Source organism: Protobothrops mucrosquamatus, unplaced genomic scaffold (assembly GCF_001527695.2).
Source record: "Protobothrops mucrosquamatus isolate PMUCROS unplaced genomic scaffold, P.Mucros_1.0 scaffold28, whole genome shotgun sequence".
Taxonomy (NCBI): domain Eukaryota; kingdom Metazoa; phylum Chordata; class Lepidosauria; order Squamata; family Viperidae; genus Protobothrops; species Protobothrops mucrosquamatus.
This window is the reverse complement of record NW_015386413.1, coordinates 2,439,098-2,448,169: the sequence shown is the minus strand read 5'-3', so window position 1 is coordinate 2,448,169 and position 9,072 is coordinate 2,439,098.

The following is a 9,072-nucleotide window of genomic DNA, read 5'->3' as shown; positions in this document are numbered from 1 at the left end:
AACATCCCGAATAAAAAATATGAGCTCTCTCCTCTCCTCTCCTCTCCTCTCCTCTCCCTCCTCTCTTCTCCTCTCTTCTCCTCTCTTCTCCTCTCCTCTCCTCCTTCTCCTCTCCTCCTCTCCTTCTCCTCTCCTCTCCTCCTCTCCGCTCCCTCCTCTCTTCTCCTCTCCTCTCCTCTCTTCTCCTCTCCTCCCCTCGCATCCTGTTTCCTCTCCTCTCCTCTCTTTCCATCCTTTCCTCCTTTCCTTTCCTTTCCTTTCCTTTCCTTCTTTCTTTTCCTTTCCTTTCATCCTCTCCTCTCCCCTCCCCTCCCTTCTTTTCTTCTCCTTTCTTTTCTTTTCCTCTCCTCTCCTCTCCTCGCATCCTTTCCTCTCCTCTCCTTTCCTTCCATCCTCTTTCCTTTCCTTTCCTTTCCTTTCCTTCTTTCATTTCATTTCCTTTCATCCTGTCTCCCCTCCCCTTCTCTCCCCTCCCCTCCCCTCCCCTCTTTTCTTCTCCTCTCCTCTCCTCTCTTTTCTTCTCCTCTCCTCTTTTCCCCTCCCGCCTCTCATCTTTATCCAGACTCCCTCAAAGCTTCCTATTAAGAACCAAGTAGCTAATATTCTCCACACAAAATTACTTGCTCAGCAGAGCCCTCTGTTACCTCCCCAATGCAGCTGTTGCACACAACGGCCCGGCCCTGATTTACTCAGTTGCCACAGAAATCCACAGGACCCCAGTGGTCATTAAGCAGCCATTTAATTGAGCCTCTCCCAACCAGCCTTTTCCTAGGTCTGATATTTTGCACATGGCTTGGGAGATGATTCTCCTGGAATCCTTTCACTGCAATAGGAACAGAAGGATCCAGTCCATCACGGATGGATCTGGCGAGCAGCGTGGTGATGAAAAAACACTCAGCTCCACTGCCTTTTTCCTTCCACCAATGACAGGGAGGAGGAATCACGTAGGAGGTGAGAAGGAGAAGCCAGGAAACAGGCCGAAATTTGCTGCCTGCTTCTCCAGGCCAGCTGAAACGGTTGCTAAGAGACATGCCTATAAGGAGAGTGGGAATTGGAAGATCCATCATTGATACGGGAGCAGACAGGGCAATATCGTCAGGCATCTGTGTGTCCCCAAGAATCTCCCTCGACGGCCTTCCGCATCGCTTGATTCTCAGTGATACACTTGGTTTAATTCTAAAAAAAATAATAATAATAACAGTGTTGGAAGAAAAGTCTTCACCGTGGTTCAGTCCAAGCTGGGAATAAACATGGCGACTGCTTTAGAAAGAAGGTTGCAGTTTATTGAAGAGGAGAGCCAGACAGAAAGATGGTTCTGGCAGAAAGAAGAAAAAGAAAAAGGGCTGAGCACATGTAGGGAGTGGGTTTTTATACCCTCTGGAGCCTTTTGTTTGGAGGTTATTTCCTGTTCCTGTTTGAGGCTTTGTATTTCCTGTGTCATGTATTTTGACCTGTGTCCCTTTGGCATCTGTGAGTTAATCCTATTATGTCCTGTCTTAGACTTTGGGTGGGGTATGTAGATTTTAGGTGTCTTTGTCTTCCTAAGCTTCTAGCTTCAACCTTCCTGGATTTACATCTGCATTTCTACAGAGCTGGTTTCTGCTTGGGGGAGGGAGACTTGGGGCTATTAAGAAAAAACTGGGCCTGCTTTTCTGCCTCTTTAAGATCCTTTGAGGAAATACATTTTTCTGCCCTTTTAATATTTCCTTCTCTGCGTGGCTGACTTCTCACAACAGAAAGCTGGCATGCTTCAAACATTCTGCCACAACTACTCAACCTTTATTTGCCCCAAAAGCCTCTGGGGTCTGGTGCAGGATGCAAAGTCATCCTGGCTAGAAAATAGCAAAGGGGACGTGGCTGCCACTTGGAATTTGATTTGGGGACGGGGTCCTTCGCCACGGCCGAACAAAACGCCGAGGAAACAGGGATCCTTTTCTGCTCTTGGAAAGCGCAACTTCACCAGGTTGACTTTGATCAATGGCATTTGGGGAGGAGAAGAACAGAAAGAGAGATTTAAATAGCTGCACCAGGAGAGCAGGGGAAAAAAAAAAAACCCTCAAAACCAGCTGTTGGGTTGTTTGGGCACGGTTATTCTCCCGACACGTTGGCAGTTGGTTTAATCAAAGAGAATTGTAAACCGATACATGTCAAAATACATGGTATTAAATGCATTTACAACTTTAGTTAGTGGGCTGAGGGTCAACAAGTTGGACGCAACCGCGTGGAAAAGTGCCCCCCCCAGTCTTGACCTGTCCCTTACGACAATCTCAGACATGTTGAAAGATGCTTGTACAGGCAGTCCTCGACTTACGCCAACAACTGAGCCCCAAGTTTATGTTGCTAAGTGAAGACATTTATTAAGTGAGTTTTGCTCTCATTTTACGACCTTTCTTGCCGAAGTGGTTAAGTGAATCACTGCAGGTTACGTGAGTAACATGATCATTAAGTGGAATCTGGCTTCCCCATTGACTTTGCTCGTCAGAAGGTCACCAAAGGGGATCACATGACGTGACCCCTGGGATGTTGCAACTGTCATAAGTACATGCCAGTTGCCAAGCGTCTGAATTTTGATCACGTGACTATAAGGATGCTGCAAGTGTAAGGGTAAAAAATGGAGGAGGAAGAGGAGGAGGAGGAGGAGGAGGAGGAGGAGGACTGTGGGGTCCTTGGTGTTCTCTGAGTTAATGGTTTTCTAATGGACATTTCATTACCCAAACTTGGTAACATCATCAGTGCTAGAAGGAGTTTGAGGAGAGGAGGAGGAAGAGGAGAAGGAGTTTGAGGAGGAGGAGGAGGAGGAGGAGGAGGAGGAGTGTGGGGTCCTTGGTGCTCTCTGAGCTTGGTGGTTTTCTTGCAGACGTTTCATTACACAAACTAGGTAACATCATCAGTGCTAGTAGGAAGTGGGATTTATTGGGGAGAGGGAGGAGGAGGAGGAAGAGGAGAAGGAGGAGGAGGACGAGGAGGACGAGGAGGATGAGAATGAGGAGGAGGGGGGAGGAGGAGGAGGAGAATTGTGGGGAGCTGTCTGAACTTGGTTGTTTTCTTGCACATGTTTCATTACCCAAACTAGTTGATATCTGTGCTAGTCTGGACTAATAAAATGTCTGCAAGAAAACAACCAACTCAGAGAGCACCAATGACCCCTCATTTCACCAGCACTGATGATGTTACCTAGTCGGGTCGTGAAACATCTGCAAGAAAACCACCAAGCTCAGAGAGCACCAAGGACCCCCTCGTTACAATGCTGAGCTACAAATATTCTCCTTCATTGCTCTTACGAGCACGCTTGGTCCATGAAGATTTTCTCCTGCTGCAAACATTTTAGTTTTCTTCTACTTGTGTTTGAAGGACTGTCAACCTTCAGTTTAAGCATTTTAATCTTCTTTTAATTAATTTTCTCCTGCAGATTGCTTCCGTGTTTATTTACTTTACTTTTAATTTTCCCGTGGTTTCTCCGTTCTTCTTAAAAAAAGAGAGCTCATATTTCTTTTCTTGTTATTTTTTCCTCTATTTGCGAACACTCTGGATTAAGATATCATCCTTTGCTTCACGTTGAGAGTCTACATTCATTCATGACACCTCCTTGATGTTGTTGCCTAAGGCTTTTATCCTCAGTTTTTCTCTCATTTTCCTGATAGCTTCTTCTGAAAACTATTTGAATCTTTCTGTCTTTGAAATTCCCAGCTAGCTCAAATTTGGGCAGTATTTTAAGCTTTCATGATGTCTTCTTTTTTTTTTTTTTGCCGTAGCTTGTCAAACTCCTTTGTGCATAAAATCAGTGTGGGGACTCTGTTTCTTACCCGGATTTTATATTGATGGAATGTCCCCCATATCAAATATTCCTGGGATGTTTAATCTCTTTAATTTTCAGATTCAGCCATAGTTTCATTCCATACAGCATTAACCGTGTGATCTCTCAAGCTTCCTCCTTCCATTATATATTCAAGATGGACAGTATTTAATATTTATTTGTTATGTATATGTAGGAGTGTGTTGTACATAGTATGTTTTAGGTGTGCGTCATGTATGTGTTTCACTTTGAGAGCGGGCAACTAAATTTCATTTTTGATGTGTGCCGTTGTGCCCACATTAAAAAAAATGACAATAAAGGTTATCTTATCTTATCTTACCCATTTGGCTAGTTTATGGTGTGAGGCAGTGTGCAAATTCAGATTTAAATTGACTACGTCCTATGAACCTACTCTGAATCAGTTTAGGTCTTCAGTCCTATTCATTAAAAAGTCACAGACTGCCCAAGGAGCTGCTGATAAAGTTCTACAAAGCAGTGGCTGGGTCTGTCATTTGTGCTTCTATAACTGTCGGGTGTGGTATGGCAACCAAGCAAGACAGACCAGACTTCAACGGAGAGTTAGGACTGCAGAAAAAACACTCGCAACCAGCCTGCCTTCCACTGAGGACCCGGGTCAGAAACAGGGCTGTGACAGTCTGAAAGGGGCTGCCCCAAAGAAGAGGGAGTCAAGCTATTCTCCAAAGCCCCTGAAGGCAGGACAAGAAGCAATGGGTGGAAAAATTAATCGAGGAGAGAAGCAACCTAGAACTAAGGAGGAATTTCCTGACAGTTAGAACAATTAATCAGTGGAACAACCTGCCTCTAGAAGTTGTGGGTGCTCCATCACTGGAGGTTTTTAAGAAGAGACTTGAGAGCCGTTGTGCCCACAGTAAAAAAAAAATGACAATAAAGGTTATCTTATCTTATGTTTGGATACCAATAATTCATGGCGTGTTCCACAATCGGCAGCTGGAATGACCCTGGACGGCCATTCACGATTTTCTTTCTCATTATGTGCAATAATTTTATTCTGACGTTGTCTGCTAAATAGGTGGCCGTTCATTTATACTGCTTGCAGTATGTCTTGGTGATAAATAGGGAATATATCCCAAAGGTGCTTTTTCCAAAGGCTACTGGACTTTCTTGGTTTTTTTTCCTTGAACACATTTTGCTTCTCATCCAAGAAGCTTCTTCAGTCCTGACTGAATGGTGGAGAATGGAAGACAGGGGTCTTCAAACTTGGCCCTTTGATGACTTGTGGACTTCAACTCCCAGAATTCATAACTCCCACAAGTCATCAAAGGGCCAAGTTTGAAGACCCCTGTCTTAAATCTAACAAACAAAATGGAGGCTGGCTGAGGAATTCTGGGAGTTGAAGTCCACCAGTCATAAAAGGGCCAAGTTTGAAGACCCCTGTCTTAAATCTAACCAACAAAATGGAGGCTGGCTGAGGAATTCTGGGAGCTGAAGTCCACAAGTCATCAAAGGGCCAAGTTCGAAGACCCCTGTCTTAAATCTAACAAACAAAATGGAGGCTGGCTGAGGAATTCTGGGAGNTCTCTCCCTCCCTCCCTCCCTCCCTCCCTCCCTCTCTCCCTTCCTCTCTCCCTTCCTTCCTTCCTTCCTTCCTTCCTTCCTTCTTTCCTTTCTTCCTCCCTCCCTCCCTCCCTCTCTCCCCTCCATCTCTCCCTCCCTTCCTCCCTCCCTCCCTCCCTTCCTTCCTTCCTTCCTTCCTTCCTTCCTTGATGGCACAGCGGTTGGAATGCAATACCGCAAGGCTGACTCTGCCCACAATCAGAGGTTCGATCCTGACCGGTTCAAGGTTGACTCAGCCTTCCATCCTTCCGAGGTCGGTAAAATGAGGACCCAGATTGTTGGGGGCAACAGGCTGACTCTGTAAACCGCTTAGAGAGGGCTGTATAAAAGCACTGTGAAGCGGTATATAAGTCTAAGTGCTATTGCTATCACTACCATTCTCTGAGGCAAGTCAGCCCCATCGATGGCCTTCATTAACGTCAGTCATGTAGGTCTCCTAAATTTCCATTTTCTTTTTTCAGAACTGTAAACAAATGGTGGAAATGCTTCCCCCCCCTCCTTCGTTTTTCCCCCTTTGGGTTGTTTTTTTTTGGGGGGGGGAATCATTGATTCTCCTACCCAATGGGTGACTTATACCATTAATGTAATTTTGGTGGTGGAAGAGACCACAGCCATCGTCTGCTTGTGTTATTGAGTATCCCAGTATATAGTGGGACATTTTGCTTTGAAGAACATCAACAATGTCAGCATCAAGAACTGAAGAAGCTTCTTGGATGAGAAGTGAAACGTTTTCAAGGAAAAAAACCAAGAAAATCCACTTGGTTTTTTTGGGGAAAAAAAACTTCTTTGTGTCAACATCAAGATGTTGCTTAGCTTTAGCAAAGTTAGCACTGTCTTCGTTTATTGCCTCTTTGACCGTTCTAGGTCTACCACTTTTCTTGAGGGCACTTTGTCATCCCAGATTCAATTTCATTGCCGCTGCATTTTCTAAAAAATGGACTTTGATGTCAATATCTAGCAAAACACTTTGGAATCACCTGAACCTGATTCGCTGGCGTTTGGTAGCACGGGACCAAATTTAATCAGGATAAAAGAAAGAGTTCGAATCTTAACGAACACTAGGACAGTCAGGAAAAAACAAAAGTGGAAAAATCCCCAAAGCTCATTTTCCAAATTCTATGGATATGTTTATTATCAAGTAAAACAATCAGTTGATCAAGTAGACAATATGAAGCAGAACCATAATGTTTAACTAGGTAGATATTTTTTAAAAACATAATAATTTATTAGATGTTCTCTCCTAGATACCAGTTCAGAAATGTGCTATTTGATAACCATTCTGTCCATTTTCTTATCTACTTTAATGGGTCGTATTTTATGACTGGATGCCACTCAGATTTCTTCAGCAGTAGTGTTATAAACACGGCAAACAAATTAATACGTTCTTCCGTTGGGTTTCTGCTGGCTTTGAAGAATAAAACCCATAAAAAAATGTGTACGATGTTAATGGAAATTGTGAAAGACTTTGACTGATTAAATCCCAACTGTGCTTGGTCCGCTCTTTGGTATACCGAGCTTCTTCAATGCAAATTTTCCCAGCACAAAGTTATTTTCTTAAACAAACAAACCCTACCACTGTTTGCATATAACTTTTTTTTTTCCAGAGACTTCTGTTGCAGCAGATGTTTGAAAGAGATTAATGCTAGGCAGGAACTCTGAAAAAAAATCTAAATTCTCCAAGCACCACAGAGAGCGAATCTCTATTTTCAACACAATACTTTCATATATAAAACACATCTATATCAATCTATCTCTGTCTCAATTTCTATCTCTCTTTATTTTTTCTCTCTCTCTGCTTCTCATCTATCTTTCTATCTCTATGTATCTATCCATCCATCTCTCTCTCTCTCTCTCTCATCTATCTATCTATCTATCTATCTATCTATCTATCTATCTATCTATCTATCTATCTATCTATCTATCTATCTNGAGGAATTCTGGGAGTTGAAGTCCACCAGTCATAAAAGGGCCAAGTTTGAAGACCCCTGTCTTAAATCTAACCAACAAAATGGAGGCTGGCTGAGGAATTCTGGGAGCTGAAGTCCACAAGTCATCAAAGGGCCAAGTTCGAAGACCCCTGTCTTAAATCTAACAAACAAAATGGAGGCTGGCTGAGGAATTCTGGGAGTTGAAGTCCACCAGTCATAAAAGGGCCAAGTTTGAAGACCCCTGTCTTAAATCTAACAAACAAAATGGAGGCTGGCTGTGGAATTCTGGGAGTTGAAGTCCACCAGTCATAAAAGGGCCAAGTTTGAAGACCCCTGTCTTAAATCTAACCAACAAAATGGAGGCTGGCTGAGGAATTCTGGGAGCTGAAGTCCACCAGTCATAAAAGGGCCAAGTTTGAAGACCCCTGCCTTAGAGAAAACTAAGGCCAGACCACCTACAAAATGAATTGAACTCAAGGAGGCTTATTTCCATATAAATAAATATCTGGGGTTACGGGCGGATTTGGATCTATTTTTTAATCTTTTTGTTTCAAGGACATAAAGGACTCCACGTTTCAGGGAGGAGAAGACAGAAGTACCGGAATTGAGGCGATTTAGCAAACTTTAATTTTCAGGGGGGAAAAAAACTAGTAATGCTGTGTAGGCAGGAGGCATTTATTTATGACTTTCTTCACATGATTTATGGCCCTACCAATCATAGACTCTGGCCTGCTTGCAGTAAAAAAAAAAAAGAATCCTCCAGAGTTTTAAAGAAACAGGAAAGGCATGCTTAAAATTAAACCCTGATCCAGAAAGCACTTTAGTTTCCCATAAATATCAGAATGCCAGAAATACTCCAGGATTCCAGCTATTGCTCCCTCCCCCCAGCAGAACGGCTTCAACCAGAGCAAAAATAAATAACTCTGAATTTCTCACAAGGTCACGAGCTATTGTTGCAGAATTGGATGCGAAGGAGAGAGAAGCCACAGAAGCTCAGCACGAATTTGGAGAATCAACCTGTATTCATTCCAGCAGAATTAAAGAGAGCGAGAGAGAGAGATAAGTGAGGGTCAACTGGCAACGCAACGCCTCATTTTGTTTGTAGGTGTGACCAGCTTATTAAAAAAAAATCTTTTTGTGGGGCTTTAGAACAGTTACAGCTTTCATAACACCACCCTTACGTATCGTTCTGAACCGGGGTGGTGCAGTGCTTAGAATGCAGTATTGCAGGCTGATTCTGCCCACTGCCAGCAGTTCGATCCTGACGGGCTCAAGGTTGACTCGGCCTTCCATCCTTCCGAGGTCGGTAAAATGAGGACCCAGATTGTTGGGGTACAATAGGTTGACTCTGTAAACCGCTTAGAGAGGGCTGTAAATCACTGTGGAGTGGTATATAAGTCCAAGTGCTATTGCTATCTTTCCTTCCTTCCTTCCTTCCTTCCTCCCTCCCTCCCTCCCTCCCTCCATCTCTTCCTTCCTTCCTTCCTTCCTTCCTTCCTTGATGGCACAGCAATAATGCAAGGCTGACTCTGCCCACAGTCAGGGGTTCGATCCTGACTGGTTCAAGGTTGACTCAGCCTTCCCTCCTTCCGAGGTCGGTAAAATGAGGACCCAGATTGTTGGGGGGGGGCAACAGGCTGACTCTGTAAACCTCTTAAAGAGGGCTGTAAAGCACTGTGGAGTCGTATATAAGTCCAAGTGCTATTGCTATCTTTCCTTCCTTCCTTCCTCCCTCCCTCCCTCCCTCTCTCCCCT